Source organism: Trichosurus vulpecula, chromosome 3 (genome assembly GCF_011100635.1).
Source record: "Trichosurus vulpecula isolate mTriVul1 chromosome 3, mTriVul1.pri, whole genome shotgun sequence".
Taxonomy (NCBI): Eukaryota; Metazoa; Chordata; class Mammalia; order Diprotodontia; family Phalangeridae; genus Trichosurus; species Trichosurus vulpecula.
The window spans coordinates 420,277,141-420,295,806 of NC_050575.1; positions in this window are offsets into that span (position 1 = coordinate 420,277,141).

Here is an 18,666-nt window from a genome sequence, read left to right on the forward strand (position 1 = left end):
ATCACTTGACCTCCATTCTTGGCTTCTACTTCTTCATCTCTTTTAGCCCAGGTACTATGCCATCAGGATTCCATTTCTGATCCCCTGAGTTATTAGGCAACCATTCCACAATTTGTCTTTTCTTTGCTCATCTGTTTATACATTTGTATTGGTTACTAAGGTGGGGATCCTTCCAAGGGCTTGAGCTGATAAGCCTGGTTCTGGAGGACTGTGCTGAAAGGGTGAATGTTTTGAGATCATATTGTATGTGGAGTTTTGAAACAGGAGCAGAGAACTGCCTTCATACAGACTTGAGAGAAAAATCAGAGAATGGCCTTTGTGCAGATTTGGCGGGAACAGCTGGTGAGGAGAGAGAAGAAGTGGATGGTGGCTGCCAACATATTGACCCAGACAGAGCAGAAGACTGCCTGCATGAGAACTTTGGAAAGTTCTATAAATTGAGATTTGAATCAGACAAGGTCTGTCTGTTGATGTTTGTAATTTGTTTGTATTTGCTCTGAAGTTTAGGGTGCTGGCTTTTTCCCCTGAACTAAGTGAACGATATTTGCATGTTTGATTAAATTCAGATTGTTAACCCCTTAATGTTGCTTTCCTTAGTAAAGCAGATGAAAAGAACCTGCGTTTGCAGTATTCCTGTTGTTGGGCTCGTGTTGATTTTTCACCCCCACAGCAACTGCTAGCCGAATTGTTGAAACATCATTGCATCTCCCACATAAAACATATACTCCTTGAAGGCAGGACCTGGTTTTCATTTTGACTTTCTGACCCCTTTGGCCCCAACCCAACACCTTGCACATAGTAGAAGCTTAACCAAGGCTTCTTGGATTGAATAGAATTGAGAATTTCAGGAAATATCTTCTCCATTTTTTTCTTGTCCATCTGAGCCTGGCTTGTGCAGCCACTCCCTAAAGTTAGGGGAAAAAATGAACTCTTAAGATGAGTAATATCCTCTGTGGTTTGAGCAAAACACCGGGGCCTTTGCTTCTATAGAATTAAACTCAACAACAAATGGCTTCAGTGTTTTTTTGTTTTTTGTTCATGCATTAAATTGTCTAATTGGTTTTCATTCCTGCTGACCTGGAAAAAAAGCCTCTGGGCTGAAATGGGAGTTTTACTGAGGAACTTTGTCCATAGAGAAGCAGTGACCTCATTTAGCTTCTGCAGTTTTGTACCTTTTCCCATGTACTCAACCTAAGCAGCATTTATTAACCCCCTGCTGTGTACAGAGCAACATGCTAGGGACAACCTAGATAAAACATTTTCCATGCCCCCTTGAAGCTCTCTAGTGGCATGAGGCACAAGGCCAGAAGACTGTGACACATATATGTTCCATCCCATGCTAAGTTATATTAGGAAATGGACACACCCAGCAAGGAGGATGCTGGAGGAGGGTCATTCATGCTGGGCTTTCAAGGATGGATAGGAATTCAATAAGCAAAGGGGGAGGGGGGAGGGGAGACATTCCAGGAATAAGCACGGAGGAAGGACATCTCAAAGTATGTTCCGGGTGGCCAATAGGCATCTAGACGGGTTGGAACATCGAGTACAAGTGGGGAATATTATGAGAGAAAGATAATGATAGATCTGAAAGGGCGTCGAAGGCCAAGGAAAGGCATTTCACTCAGTAGGTAATAGGAAGGCCCTGGAGGGTCATCTGTCACAACCCAAACTCCTCATAAGGGAGGCAAGCCTGTATTAGGAGTCAATCCAAAGCAGCCCAATAAGCATTTCTGCTCTATCTTGAGCAAGGCACTGGACCAGGTTCTGAGGATAAAGAATGGAAAACAAACCAACTCATATTTTATGAGGGCAGATATTTAGAGCTAGAAGACCCTTGGGTGTTACCGAGCCAAGCCTTCTCATTTTACTAATGAAAAAAATGGAAGCCCAGGGAGGTTGTGACTGGCCCAACGTCACCCAAGGAGGAGGAGCACAGAGGCAGAGCTGGAAAGGACCTCAGAGGGATCTAGTCCAAATTTTCATTTACAGATTAATCAGTGAGCTAACATGGCCTCCCTTCAGAAAATGAGGTCAACACCCTCAAACAACTGGAATCCAACAGATGGAACAAAGAAAACATGAGGGGGTATGGGAGATGTTTAAAGCCTACCCTTTCTACCCCCTTCATTTAGGACAGGGAGTTTTAAAAAAGGAAACCAAATATATTTTAAAAGTTACAGAAATATACATATGTACATTCTACTTCTCTGGTTATTTTTATGTTGTGTATATGGACTTTATAAGACAAAAAATATATTCTACACATATACACATGCATGTGTATCATATACACATGCATAGATGTATTAAGTTCATATGTACAAGTGTATATGTATCCATATGTGTGTTACTTGTATATAACATATGTATTTGTATAGATGTGTGTATGAAGTCTATTTAAATATGTACATATAAGTGTATATGTTTAATACATTTAGAAATATAATATACATATGTTTTTATAATTATTTCTATATAATGTTTCCTTTTTACCTTGTATATTTTATTTTATGCTTTTAAAAACATTCTTCTGAGAAGTCATTCATAGGCTTTGCCAGACTGACTTCCAGAGGGGTCTATAACAAAAAAAGGTTAAGAATCCCTGCTTTATGGGACTTCCACATAGCCCATAACCAAGCTTGCCCTGCCCTTCATGCCTCTGCACAGGCTGCAGCCCTAAATGCCCTCTCTCTTTATCTCTGCCTCCTAGAATCCTCAGCTTCCTTCAAGGCTTGACTCAGGCCACCTCCTACAGGAAGGCTGTCCTGATCTCCCTAGGTGCTGGCATCCTCCAGCCCAGAGTTATTTTATTCGTACTTTAGTTTCCATCTGCATGTTGTTGATTCTTGACTTCAAATCTGTACCCCAATAGAATGTGACCTCCTTGAGGGCAAGGACTCTTTCTTTTTGATCTCTCTATCCTCAGTGCCTAGTACTCTCTGTGTCTGACACAGGGACTTGATAAAGTGATGTTGAATTTAGTTGGTTCCATCCATTATGTTTCATTTCTTCAGGGTATTACTTCCCCTTCTAACAGAGATTGAAACTCTTGCATGACTTAGTAGAGGGTCTTCATGAGTTGTTGTGGCTGAAAAGACCCTCCCCCACAGGTAGCCTGTTGGTGAGCCTCTCTTGGCTGACCTCAACTGGCTCTCGGCCATCCATTGTAGTAATGACCAGATCCTGTGCTCCACTGGCATGGTCTCTGGTATGCCAATATCTCTCCCATGGCCTGAAGAGGTAATGGAGGAAGATATTAGGGAAGGACTCCCATGGTTCTCTGATGCCTCTCACATAAACTCTAAATTCCTTAGGTTAGCATACAGGGCCTTTCCCAGTTTGGCTCCAATATTCATTCATTTAATCAATCAATGAACCAATAAATGCTTAGCAAACACTTACTATATGCCAGGCTTTATACTCCCACTGGTGATCCACTAGGACAAAAACCAAACAGTTCTTGCCTTCAAGGAGATAACTTTGGAGGGAAATTACATATACACAGAGACATAGATAAGAAATAGAAAGAGAAAATATAAAATAATTTGAGAAAATGAGCTGGGTCAAACCTAGTAAGTGGTGCATAGTAAGCACTTAAATGGATTCTTCATTCATTTAGAAAGAACCCTATGGACTGGAAGGGTCAGAAAGGACCTCCCATAGGATGGGACATCTCAGAGATCCAGGACTTTGAAGGAAACAATAGAGGAGGAAGGAGAGCATTGTAAGTGTGCAGAAAGCCCATGCACAGCAGTGAGAGATGGGATGATGTGCAAGTATGTACCAAGGGAGCCATTTTGTCTAGGAAACTTGGATCCACAGACCCCCAAGAGACTCATGGCCCAATTTTAGGGGGTCCATAAACATGAATGAGAAAAAGTTACATCTTAATTTTGATATAATCAGTTTCCTCTGTAACCATATGCATTTTATTTAATGTATTTAAAACCACTATTCTGAGATGGGATCAGAGGCTTCCCCTGACATCCATGACACAAAGGGTGTTGAATCTAGATTGCATGGGAGAGCAGGTGAGAATGGGCAATCAGTCCAGAAAGACAGATTGGAGTCCGATTGGGAAGGACTTGTGATACCAAAGAGAGGCGTGGGGATTTTCTCCTAGAGCCTATAGCAAGTCACTGAAGTACATGAGTGACATAATCAGAGCTGCATTTTAGGAGAGTCAATATGGAGGATGGGCTGGAGAACACAATACTAGAACATCAGTTTGCCTTTGGCTTTGATGTTTGTCCTGGGGTCTGGGGCCCAGCAGAACAAGTTTGATCCTTTCCCCATATGACAGGCCTTCTAACCCTTGCAATCAGAAATCATGTCCACTCAAGTCTTGTCCAGGCTAAACATCCAACTGGTCTCCGTGAAGCCCAGTCTTGAAGCCACCACCCTCCTGTGGACACACCCCACTCTGTTCATGTGTTTCCTAAGATGCAGGGTCCAGAACAGAGCAGCATTTTCCAGGTATGATCTAGGACAAAGGACAATGGCTTCCATAATTCTGGACACCATTGAGGGTTGGGAATGTGTAGAAAGGAAAGGCCATCTATCTAGGCAGGTCAGTAATTACTCCACAATGGCAAGTCTCTGAGCGTTCCTTAAGGCAGAGAAGGGCTTAACCAGATACTCATCAAAGGCAGCACCTGAATGCAGGTCTTCCTGGTTCTGAGGTCAGCTAACTCTCCATACTCTTCTGTGCTATCTCCCACTGGGAATCATGTTATCCAGAACCAGGGATCTCTGGATCCCTTTGCAAGTCACAACTCATCGGAAAACTGAATGGCAGCCTTTATTTCGAGTCAATGGAAAGTATCTTCTACCATTGGCCTACCATGGGATTGTTTATTTTACAAAAGTGGGAGAAGCAGTATAGTATGATGGAAGGAGGCTTGGGATTATTCTGTACTTGACTGCCTGCTGCTTGGGTGGCCTTGGCCAGCCTTCTCAGAGCCTGGATTATTTTATGGGCAAAATGAGGATAATAATAACTTTGCCATCTGCTACATCCGAATCCAGAGAATGGGGTCACACCATTTCAACTCTCAGAATCCAGATTCCTCATTGCAAAATGAGATCAATACTTACACAACCTACCCCCTTTCCCCTCTGCCGTGTTGTGAGCATCAGTGAGGGAACAGGCAGCTAGGTGGGGAGGTAGCTAGGTGACAGCTAGGATAAAGATCTGGACCTTAAGTCAGGAAGATGTGAGTTCAAACCTGGCTTCAGACACTGACTAGTTGTGTAACCTCAGATGAGTCTCTTTAATTTCTGTTTGCCTCAGTTCTCAGATCTACGAAATGGGGATAATAATAGCACCTACCTTCTAGGGTTGATGTGATGATAAAATGAGGCAATATTTGTAAAGGATTTCTCAAATTTTAAGACATTTATATAGATTTTATCTTTGTGCTTGTATATAGGCACCATATTTTAAGGAAGACATTGATTAGCTGGAAAGTATCTGGAGGAAGCAACCAAGATGATGAAGGATCTTGAATCTAGGGGGAACTGCTGATGTTTGGCCTGGAGAAAAGAAGACTTGGGGGAAGCTTGATAGCTAATCTAATTATTGAAAAGATTGTCATGAGAATGAGTTAGATTTCTTCTGTTTGGTCACAAAGAGCAGTACCAGGAAGGGGCCAATTCCTGGAGTAGGAATAAAGAAGCCAATTTAGCCTCGATATCAGGGAACATGTCATGACTTTGGGAGTTGTCCCAATGTGGAATGCCTGCCTTGGCAAATGATAGGCTTCCCTTTCTTGGAAGGCTTCATGAGGAGGCGAGGTGACTATGCATAGATGATATTTAGTAGAGATTCCATTTGGGGTGTAGGCTGGCCTAAAATTACCTTTAAAAGTTTTGTAAACTGAATTTCTGAGATCACATGAATGAGCCTCCCTCCCTCTATCTGCCCAAGGCTCAGAATCCCCTCACTTGAACTTGACCCACATTACAACCAATGGGTACATAATAACAGATAAGGAACAATGGACATGTACAAGGCCGGTCCTTGGAAGCTCTGGTTGGTTCCTCCTAGGACTCAAGTCTACAAATCCTTATGAAGCCCTCAGAATCACAGAACTGCAAAATCTTCTAGTTGGGAAGGATCTCAGGGACCATCTAATCCAACTCATATCTCAACACCAACCCCCTCTATAATATCCCCATGAAGTAATCACCCAGCCTTTCCTTGAAGGTCTCCAATGAAGGAACCCACCACCTCCTGAAGCAGCTCCCTCTACTTAGGAATAACTTGTTGTGGTGGTGTTATTTCAATCGTGTCCGACTCTTCATGACCCCATCTGGGGTTTTCTTGGCAAAGATACTAAAGTGACTTGCCATTTCCATCCCCTGCTCATTTTATAAAGAAACTGAGGCAAACAAGTGTCTTACCCAGGGTCACACAGCAAGGGCAGATTTGAACTCAGGTCTTCCCTATTCTAGGCCTGGTGCTCTATCCACTGCACCACCTAGCTGCCCTTGACACACATTAGGTGCTTAATAAATGCTTCTTGATTGATTGACTGACTATTGTAATAGTTTTTAAATTGGTCTCTCTGACTCTGGACCCCCTGATTGCAGTATCTCCCTACTCAATTCATCCTGCACACAACTGCCAGTAAGTCATCCTAAAATATCACTTAATTATGCGACATTCATATCCGAGAATCATCAATGACTCCTCAGTACCTATTGAGTAAAATATAAATTTCTTTGTTTGGCATTCAGGACCTTCCATAATCTAAAGATCATTTAGCCTAACCATCTGATTTTACAGATAAGGAAATTGAAGCTCTTAGAAATGTATTTGTTTAACATCACATCAGTGACAAGTAGCAGAACAAAAAATTGAACCCAGGCTCCCTAAGTACAAATCCAGAGCTCTTGGCCTGCTCCTCTTCAGTATAAGAAGCTATGTGGATGGCTCAGCCAAGATGGAGGAGTAAAGAGTCAGAGAAAAAGGGAATCCCAGCTCCCACTTCCCAGCCCACCCCTTCACCAGGACAAAATGGGATGCTTTACTGGCAGTGTTTCCTCCTCATCTCACCCCAGAAACAGCAGCCCGGTCTCCAAAGCTATCTCGAGTGTGTGTCAGGAGAGAGAAGACACCTGGACAGAATCCCACGGTTGTCATGGTAGCTGATGCTAAAATAGGCTTTCAGAAACAAGATCTGTGTGGCTTCCTGTGACCTACATGTAAGCATAAATATTACTCAGATGGAAAAGGAAGCCGTTGTCTCTTTTGTTCGTGGACATCCCTAACTCTGGCAGCAAGAGCTGGGTCCCTTGGAGATTTGAGGAGAGATAGAGAAAGCCTGCTAAGTTGTAGGGATTGGCAGAAACTATTTTTATAGCTTTTCCCTGTTATATAAGGATACCGGCTGGGGCCTTCCAGACACCTGGCGCCATATCATGGCCAGAGGAAGAGGTGCCTTCAGCAGAAAAGTGGTGGCCCTGAGGGAGAATGGGAACAAATCACCCCACCTGTAGAAGCAGACAGAACTGGAAGGGATCAGTAGAGGCATTGACTGTCAGTGCCGGAAGGAACCAGGAAAGACCTAGGATCTCATCTTGTCCAGCTGTACCATTTTACAAATGAGGAAGCAGAGTGAGAGAAGAGACTTGCCCAAAGTCACTCAGTTAGGATAGGGTGAAGCCAGGATTCGAACCCAGGCATCTTGAGCTATCACCTATGTATGGCACTCTTTCTATCATTTGCTGTTCTGTGTAGCATTCTGGAGTCCTTTTATTGAGAGCAACACAGTGGCATCTTTTCCCCTTTGTTATTTAATTTCTTATATTTGCCATCCTGACCTTTATAGATCAAGTTTTGCCCATCCTGGGTGACCAGTGTCCTGTCTTGTGAAACCATGGCCAATGGGAAAGTCCAGCACCCTGATGCTCTCCCAAGAAAGCCCGGCCCGGATAGCTGGTCATTCCTGGCACAGGGTGGACAGGCTGACAGGCCCACTAAAGTCTTTTATTCCACAAACAGACCAGAGTTGTCTTTGATGTGGTTATTTGAAATATGTTGGGTTTAACGGATAAGTTAGAGCCACGTGTCAGTTTTGTTGACTGCCAAGGAGATCGTTAGAGGTAACCCGTGGGAAACAGTCAAGATGCAGCTGGTGCTGGAGGATCAGAATTCAAATCCTGGCTCTGACATTTCCTAGAAGGGTGACCTTGGGTCACTCACTTCTCTCTAGGCCTTCTCACATAATGAGGCAATAGTCATGGATCATCTCTAAGGCTCCTCCTCCCAGTTCTAGAATTCATGGACATGGCTGTGCCATGACTACAGCTGATGAGTCACGGGGCTGTGACATGTGACTTTCCCATCTGAACCTCATCTGCCTAAACACCAATCCACAGTAGCCACACCTGCTAATTTAATTTCCCAACAAGTTGCTATTAGGAGTTGGTTGGGTGCTTTGCACAGTACAGAACACAATAGAAACCTAAGCTAATGTTGGGGATAAGGAAGTGAAGTAAGCCCCCTCTGCCAAACTCAGTTCCTTCCATGCCCATCCCATCAGAAAAGAAACATTGGAATGGTCTTTGCTACAAATGCTTAAAGCATCAAACAATGTATCCACAAGGGATCACCCAGCATCCTTCTTCATTAAAGCAAACCAAGCCTTCCTCACTCCATTGCATCCGATAAGACATAGGGCCAAAGTATCAGAAATTAAAATGGCAGAAAGCCCCCTCCAAAATTTTCAGTCCATAACAAGTCTCCCCCACAACCTCTCTCCCCCATGCTTGGGAAATCCATGGGCATTTTCTTCTCCTTATGTGACTAAAATGACTCATCTTTTTTTTTTTCAATTTTAGCAACAGCCCTGGAGACAAAGACCAGAGAAGGTGGGTGTCAGTCTGGGAGACTAGGGCCAATGAGGATGCAGGACTCACACCACTCTGCAGAGGGGCCCCATTCCATCCAAAACAGGATTTCAGCACTCTGTAAATCTGTAAATGAATGAATCTTGGGAGACAGGGAATGGCCGCTTGCTTGGGGTACTAAATCAAGCATTCATTGAGCAGCTGGATGTGTTGATGGCCAAGTTAGCATCTTCAAGGGAACCAGATGTCTTCAGCTGAGTTTTGGGTTCAGTTTCTCCCCTGAATCTTATCTTTCTAATCAATCTTCAGGATGGGATGGGATGGCTTGTTTGGGGGTGGGCATGAGAGGGGGGCTATCATTAAGAGCAACTGCATTCTCCAGTCTCTGTTGCATTGTCCTCATTAAAATTCTGGGCTGATGGATCACATTAGCTTATGTGGGTGACTTGGCTGCTGCTCATGGAGCAAACAGAATTTGGGACTAATTGGAAATTGTTCACTTTTTGGTATGGTTTCGAACAGCCCCAAACTCTCTTCAGCACCCAGTTTAGTAACTTTGGAGCTGTTGAAACAAAGATCTCCAGGGATGATCTCTGGGCCCCAAAAGATTGTTTTCCCACTCAGACCTCATTTCCAAGCTTCCCACTCTGCTGGTAACTTTGAAATATGGGGGTTGGGTGGCCATGCCATTTGGGGAGAGGGGAGGTGCTAAGTTGTCCAAAGCATTGCCCATAGGTTTTTGGCAGGAAGTTATCCAGTAATGAGCTGCCCAACATCTCTCAGAGGTGAGAACCAGAATGTGGAGCTGATATGAAGTTAATTAGTCAATAAACAGTTATTAAGTGCTTACGATGAACCAAGGTCTATGCTGAGCTCTGGGGACACAAAGTCAGGTGAAAACAAATTATAAATAATTGTATGTATACAAGATGCACACAGAGTGGATGGAAGATAATCCCAGAGAGGAAGGTATCAGTACCCACACCCCACCCCCAACCTTTATGCCAATTAATATCTACGTGGCACAGTAGATAGAGCACTTGGTCTGCAGTCAAGAAAATCTGAGTTCAAGTTCAGCATGCAACTGGTACTAGCTGTGTGAATGTCAGCAAGTCATTTAACCTCCATCTGCCTCTGTTTCTGCATCTGTAAAATAATAGTGCTTACTCTCGTGATTATTGTGAGAAAAAAATGAGCCAACATATACAAAGCTCTTAGCACAGTGCCCAGCATACAGTAGGTGCTTAATAAATGCTTGTTTCCTTCCTTTCCAATTGCCCCTTTCTCTTTTCTCAACCTGGCTTGATGTTGACCTCCATCCCAACCTTTGCCAGAGGGAATTTAGAATCCTTGCTCTCCTCCAACTCTTTGGCCTGCTCCCCACTTCCCATTGATTGGCCAGTCCCCCCCAATCAGCAAGGCAACAAGGCACTTACTAAAGTAGATGCTGGTGAACACTTGAGGACTTGATACCCAAAAGTACTCTAAGGTCTCATGAACCTTGCCATCTGTCCTACCCACTGCCTCTCATAACTAAGAATTTAAATAATGCTTTTTTGTTTATTCCTTCATTCATTTATTCATTCACAAAAACATTCTTAGCCATGGCTTCTTCTGTCTGTGACCAATTAGGAAGCATTTTATTTTCTGGGGCTTGGGGTTTAAAGAGGAGCTTTTTGTAGGCATCCCTGAGCACTTTTGAGATGAGCTCATTAGGATGCTTCCACCTCCATAAATCTGTCAAAGGCATGGGAAGGGTTCCCTTTAACCATGCCCTAATCATTACGCATCCACAATAAAAATAGGTCCCTTTATATAGAAGTTTGTGGTTGCAAAGCACTTTACAGTCATTATGTGCCCATTAGCTTATATCCATTAGAGGCAGTGGATTAGACAGGAAAAAAGGGATAGATTTTCTCTCAGAAGTTAATTTCAAACCTCAGCACCATCACTCCCTCCCATTCTGAGCTTGGGACGGTCACTGCCTCATTCTGGTCCTCAGTTTCCTCATCTGTAAAATGAGGGGGATTTAGCCAAGAGGCTCACAGGCTCAATCAATCACTCAATCAATAAACATTTATTGAGAGCCTACTATGTGCCAGAAACTGTGCTAAGGTCCACACTGAGAAGCGTGGTAACCAGAGGAAGGGGGGGCTGGTTCACCTAGATGCTAGCCTCGCTCACCCCACGTGAGCCTTGTGGTCAGTTCTGGGCACAATATTCTAAAAAGAGCTTGATAAGCTGGAGAGTATCCCCAGGAAGTATCCAGGATGATGAAGAATCTACATCTGGGTGGGGGGAGGGGAGCCATGCTGCGGAGCCAAGATGGTGGCAGAAAAGCAGGGACTCACTTAGGCTTTCGCCCAAATCCCTCCAAACACCTGTAAAAATGGCTCTAAACAAATTCTAGAGCTACAGAACCCATGAAATAACAGAGGGAATCAGGTCTCCAGCCCAAGATGTCCTGGATGGTGACTGGGAAGGGTCTATCGCACTGTGCTGGGAGCAGAGCGCAGCCCAACATGGACTGCTCCAGAACGGATCAGGTGTTGAGGAGATGGGGCAGAGCAGGCCATAGGGCCCTGAATTACTGAGCTGTAGCTGTTACCAGACTTCTCAACCCACAAATGCCAAAAACAACTTAGCAGGTCAGTGGGAAAACTGCTGGATCAGGGGAGAGAAGTCCACAGTCAGCCCTAGCCCTGGGGGGAGCAGAGGTGGTACGGTGGGGTGGCAGCAGCAGCAGGAAGCTCCTGCCACTACTTCCAGAGCTCCAGCTGGGGTTGGGAGGAATCAAGCAGTGGATCAGAGCAGAAGTGCAGGGAGCACTTTGCTGGTACAGAGGTAGGGTTCTCTTGCTTTTGATCTGCTTGGATCTGGGTTGCAGTCCTGGTTGACAGTTTTGAAGGGAGGAGAAGCACTGGTGTGGGAGAGCTTGTCGTATAGAAGTAGCTCTGAAAACAGCAGCTTAACACCCCAAAGCACTCACCATTCTAAAGCCAGACATGCCCTGACAAAAACCTCAAGGATCAAGTAATTGGCTGGGAACATGGACAGGCAGTGAAAGATTCAGACTATTGAATTTTCTTTTGGTGACAAAGAAGATCAAAACATACAGCCAGAAGAAGTTAACAAAGTCAAAGAGCCTATATCAAAAGCCTCCAAGAACAATATGAATTGGTCTCAGGCCATGGAAGAGCTCAAAAAGGATTTGGAAAGGCAAGTAAGAGAAGTAAAGGAAAAATTGGGAAGAGAAATGACAGTGATGGAAGAAAATCATGAAAAACAAGTCAACAACTTGCTAAAGGAGACCCAAAAATACTGAAGAAAATCATACCTTAAAAATAGACTAACCCAAAAGGCAAAAGAGCTCCAAAAAGCCAATGAGGAGAAGAATGCCTTAAAAGGCAGAATTAGCCAAATGGAATAGGAGGTCCAAAAGATCACTGAAGAAAATACTACCTTAAAAATTAGATTGGAGCAAGTGGAAGCTAGTGACTTTATGAGAAATCAAGATATTATAAAACAGAACCAAAGGAATGAAAAAATGGAAGACAATGTGAAATATCTCATTGGAAATACCACTGACCTGGAGAATAGATCCAGGAGAGATAACTTAAAAATTATTGGACTACCTGAAAGCCATGATAAAAAAAAAGAGCCTAGACATCGTCTTTCAAGAAAATATCAATAAAAACTGCCCTGATATTCTAGAGCCAGAGGGTAAAATAGAAATTGAAAGGATCCATCCATTGCCTCTTGAAAAAGATCCCAACAAGAAAACTCCTAGGAATATTATAGCCAAATTCTAGAGTTCCCAGGTCAATGAGAAAATATTGCAAGTGGCCAGAAAGAAACAATTTGAATATTGTGGAAAGACAATCAGGATAACATAAGATCTAGCAGCTTCTACATTAAGGAATTGAAGGACTTGGAATATGATATTCCGGAGGTCAAAGGAGCTAGGATTAAAACCAAGAATGACTTTTCCAGCAAAAATGAGTATAACACTTCAGGACAAAATATGGATTTTCAATAAAATAGAGGACTTCCAAGCATTCTTGAAAAAGAAAAGACCAGAGCTGAAGAGAAAATTTGACTTTCAAACACAAGAATCAAGAGAAGCATGAAAAGGTAAACAGGAAAGAGAAATCATAAGGGACTTACTAAAGTTGAACTGTTTTGGTTACATTCCTACATGGAAAGTTAATATTTGTAATTCATGAAACCTTTCTAAGTATAAGTGTAGTTGAAGCGAATAAACATATATACATATATATATATGTGTGTGTGTATGTGTATATATATATATATATATATATATATATATATATATATATACAGAGAGAGAGAGAGAGAGCGAGCATAGGGTGAATTGAATATGAAGGGATGATAGATAAAAATAAATAAATACAATTAAGGGGTGAGAGAGAAATATATTGGGAGAAGGAGAAAGGGAGAGGTAGAATGGAGTAAATTATCTCACATAGAAGTGGCAAGAGAAAGCAGTTCTATTGGAAGGGAAGAGGGGGCAGGTGAGGGGGAACAAATGAATCTTGCTCTCATCAGACTTGACTTAAGGAGGGAAAAACATACACACTCAACTGGGTATCTTACCCTACAGGAAAGTAGGGAGGAAGGGGATAAGATAGAGGGGATGATAGAAGGGATGGCAGAGTGGGGAAGGAGGTAACCAAAAGCAAACCCTTTTGAAAAGAGATAAAGTCAAGGGGATAAAATTGAATAAAGGGGGACAGGATAGGATGGAGGGAAATACAGTTAGTCTTTCACAACTTGACTGTTATGGAAGTGTTTTGCATAATGATACATGTGTGGCCTATGTTGAATTGCTTGCCTTCTCAAGGAGGGTGGATTGGGAGGGAAGAAGGGAGAAAATTTGGAACTCGAAGTTCTAAAACCAAATGCTCAAAAAAAGGGGATTTTGCATGTAACTGGAAATAAGATATACAAGCAATGGGGTATAGAAATCTATCTTGCCCTACAAGAAAGTAAGGGGAAAGGGGATAAGGGAGGGGGAAGGGGGTGACAGAAGTGAGGGCATACTGTGGAAAAGGACAATCAGAATATATGCCATCTTGGGGTGGGGGAGGGTAGAAATGGGGAGAAAATTTGTAACTCGAAATATTGTGGAAATCAAAGTTGAAAACTAAAAAATATTAAATAAAAAGTAGAAACAGAAAAAAAGAACCTAGAGCTCATGTTGTATGTAAATCATTTGAAAGAACTAAAGGCAGGAGAGAAGATTTAGGTATCCTCAAGTATTTGAATGAATGTCATATACAAGGGTAATTAGATCCATAAATCCCAGAGGACAGAACTTGGGGCACTGATTGATCTTTTCTTAGTGACAAGATTCCACAATATTTTTGGTCATTGTATTATACTATTGATTCATTTGGAAGTTGCAGACTAATAAATACTCCAGAACTGGGGGCAGGGAACAGTGGGCTATATAGGGATGATGAATAAGTTATTTGTACATAGAGATTATTTCATTCTTTGTATTTTATCACTGTATTTAGCACAGGGATCTACTTTGTATATATCTTGGCACATGGTAGGTGTTCAGCAATACTCATTAAATAATTGATGCATATGAATTTTATGTGATTACTAAATCATCCAGTTGATAAACACACATTTAACAAGTACTACCTTTGTGCTAGTCTCTATTATAAGTCCTACAGACATGCAGGAAGGCAAAAACAATCCCCTTGCCTATGTTGGAAACACACACAAAAATGTACAAAAACTTTTACGAAGATGATTCCGCTCACCATCAGTACATGGAATGTGTGCACACTTATGGACAACACAAAGTCCAGTAGACCTGAAAGAGCAACAGTTCTTGTTGTAAGAGAATTCAGTAGGGATCACATCCAAATAGCAGCCCTGAGTGAAACAAGACTGGCAAATGAAAGTCTGTTCACCAAAGCTGGAGATGGATATGCATGTTTCTGGAGTGGCCACATAGTGGCTGACATAGGTTTTGCAATCAAAACTAATCTAGTCAACAAGATTCTATGCCTCCCAAAAGGAGTGAATGACACGCTCATGACCATGCAATTACCTCTTGAAGGAAAGCATCACACTACCATCGTCAGTGCTTCCACCATGATGAACCCAGATAAGGTCAAAGAAAAAATTTATGAAGACTTAGAGACCCTTGTCATCAATGTGGTGAAAGAAGACAAGTTTATTATTCTGGATAACTTTAATGCTAAAGTAGACAGAGACTATCAGACATGGCAGGAAGTCCTTGGGAGAAACAGAGTCAGGAACAGCAGTAGAAATGGTCACTTACTACTGGAGACTTCTGTGCTTCATGACCTCATCACCAACACCATCTTCCATTTACTTAAGTGTAATCAAACTTCATGGATGCACCCTTGCAGCAAACATTGGCATTTGTCATGATTATGTCATCGTAAGGAGAAGATTCAGACAGGATATGAGGCAAACAAAAGCGATATGTGGCACAGAATGCTGGACCAATCATAGACTTATTCTCTCTAAGCTAAACATTTGCACTCAATAAAAACAGCAATTCCAAGGCAAGGTGACTACCAGAAAATTTATTGTCAACAGATTAGAGCGCTTCTCCAAGCCTGAACTTGGAAAAAAAACTGAGCCAACATCAGGTTGGCAACAATGGAGCAGAAAAGGAGTGGGCAGCTTTCAGGGATTTGGTATACAACAGCACATTTACTCATCTTGGCCAGAAGATGTGCAAATATCAAAATTATTTTGATGAAAATGACGGGGAAATTCAGAAGCTGCTAAGTAAAAAACAAGAACTCCACAGGATTTACTAGCAGGATAATTCCTCCATCTCTAAGAAGGCAGCATTTAACTCCATCAAAAGTAAAGTGCAAGTAAAGATTAGAGAGATGCAGGATTCTTGATTCAGCTAGAAGGCAGATGAAATTCAGCTTTAAACTGATAATAGTGATCGAAAACACTTTTATGATCCCTCATTTCAATTTCCTTATGAATATCAAGGGCACCCCCATCTCCCCAGTAACCTAGTTTCCTAGTAGTGGTATTATCCCTGCCTTCTCACTCTTACCCCAAACATCCAATGAACTGTCAAATCTCTTAAATATGCCCCCTCCTTCCTGGTCACATATGTAGCACCCTAGTTCAGGCCACTCCCCTCTGTTTTATACTATTCCCATATCTTTCTAAAGGGTTTTATTGCTTCAAGTCTCTTCCTCACTCCAAATCATCCTCTACTTAGCTGCAATTGGCCTAAATCATTGATCTGATGCTGTCACATCCCCCAGATTCAATAAATTCTCTATCATACCAAGAGTCAAATAGGAAGTCCTTTGCTTGGTATCTAAGTCCCTTCACAACTTGGCCATCCCTCTTGCAGCAGTGTCTTTAGGATCCTGCCCCCAACCTCTAATCACAGGTTGGTGTTTCAAGAAATAGTTTGAGTACTTAGTCTTCAAGTTCAAGGAACAACCCTGAGGAGCTTGGTTTCTAGGAGTCTAACTCACAAGAGCTTGCTGGTACACTTACCACTCATAATTCATCATTTTTGACTTAATTAGATTTGGCAAAGTTATTTACTAAAATGATATAGTAAAAACAGTTATTTCAAACATTCTCCCCAAAAGCCTGGGGAGTCCTCTCCCATAGTCCACACAGGTCCAGGGGGAGTGTGAGCACAACTGTGAGTACAGTGGTAGTGAAACCCACTTGTAGGACACACAAATGAATAAATGAAAAATAAATGAATTAATGAAAAATAGAACCAGGGGTGAGGAGGAGGAGGCGGATACAGTGGCAAGAAGGCAGATGACCAAAGGGCCTCAGTGGAGACCTGGAAGCCATGATGGGATACAGAAGCATTGTCTGGTAAAGAGGTAAAAAAAATCACAATCCTACTGCTTCTTGAGTCCATAGCTACCATTCTTTGATGCAAGAGACCATGCTTCTTGAAGGTGACTCCCTTCTTGAGTGATTGCCTTTCCACATCCTGTTGTTCTAAGAGTGTTACTATGCTCCTAGCTGGGTGCTTTGTATGCTATTTGATGAGTTTCTTCAATGATATGGTCAATGGGTAGGGAGAAGGGGATACAGAAAGAGATATCCTCTTAGGAGCTTGGCTACAACTCTGGAATCCCGAATTCCTAAACCTAGAGCCTGCTATACCTCTATTGGCTCATAAATAGACTGGTCAACTATTAAAATTTCTCCACTATTTAAAGATTCCAAAGGCATGGTTAGGTCATAGGGTCAGCCAGTCAGCTGATCCTATCAGACACACTGGGCCTTGAATCGAGACCTGAGTTCAAATTCAGCATCCAAATGTACTTGATCTGTGATCCTGGACAAATAACTTAACTTTATCTGCCTCCATTTTTCTCAACTATAAATGGAGTTAATAATGGCACCTGCTTCATAGGGTTTTCATGACAATAAAATGAAGCAATATTTATAAAGCACTGAACACCATGCCTGGGGCAGCTAGGTGACACATTGAGCAGAGCACCAGCTCAGGAGGACCTGAGTTAAAATCCAGCCTCAGACACTTGACACACTTACTAGCTGTGTGACTTTGGGCAAGTCACTTGATCCCAATTGCCTCGTCTTCCCCCCTCCAAAAACAAAAAACCCAGTGCCTGGCACATAGTAGGTGCTTAATAAATGCATGTTTGCTTCCTTCTTTTTTTTGCAAAGACTCAATCAAAGGTTTTCATCTCCCCTTGTAACCACCTTTCACAGTCCCCATATGCTTTACCTCACTCAGTATACACAACACAGCCATATTGATCTACTCGCTTTGATTCATGCAGAGCATGACCTCTCCCACTTCCATGACTTGGTGCTGGTGGTGCCCCATACATGAAATGCTCTGCCTGCTCACTGACCTTTGCCCCTTAGCAACTCTGGCCTCTTTCAAGATTCAGCTCAAATGCCCCCTAATTCAGAGGGCCTTTTATGGACGCCCAGAGCCTTCTCTGAGATTGCTTTCCATTTACTCTGTGAATACTCTTGAATGTATTATATGTTGGGGCTCCCCACCTCCCCTAAATCAAAATGCTGAATGTGAGCTCTATGAGGGCTACAACTATTTGTACCTTTCTCCAGACTCTCAGGGATGAGCACAATGCCTGGCACACAGTAAGAGCTAAATAAATGTTTGATAACTAACTGAGAGACTACATGCATTGCCTCCTTTGACTTATACAACAACCCTGTGAAATAGGAGGGATTATTATCCTTATTTGACAAATAAGGAGACTGAGGTTCAGAGAGTTCAAGTACGCATTCATTTCTTAAAGCACGGATGGCTTCTCCTAGCTTGTATTGAACAACTTTGCTAAGAACACCTCATTTTCATAAAAATGTGATTGTATTTGACTTCCTGCTTCTCTTAGAGCCTGAAATAAATGCAAAATGGTGGCCTCTTCTGACTCGCCACTGCCCCTAAGGAGAGGGAATCTAATTTGTGCTAAATGAGAGAGGCTGCTGCATGACAGAAGTGAGTTCCCAGCCCTGTCCTCCCCTAGGGACCCTCACAAACCAAACTAAGAGGCTTCTTTTCTTTTTTTTAACTTGGTGACCCTGAACTTCAGTCAAGAGGTCGTTGACTAAATTAATTACTTCAGATAATTAATTAGCTACAATCTGTGAAGAAAGGCTATGCTTCATCATTTGACATTAGAATAACTTTGGTAAAAACAGAGCTATATCTTAGATGAAGGAGATGCAAGCAACATCATTTATTTAGATTTTAGCAGAGCATTTGATAAAGTAGCTCAAACTATTTGTGGG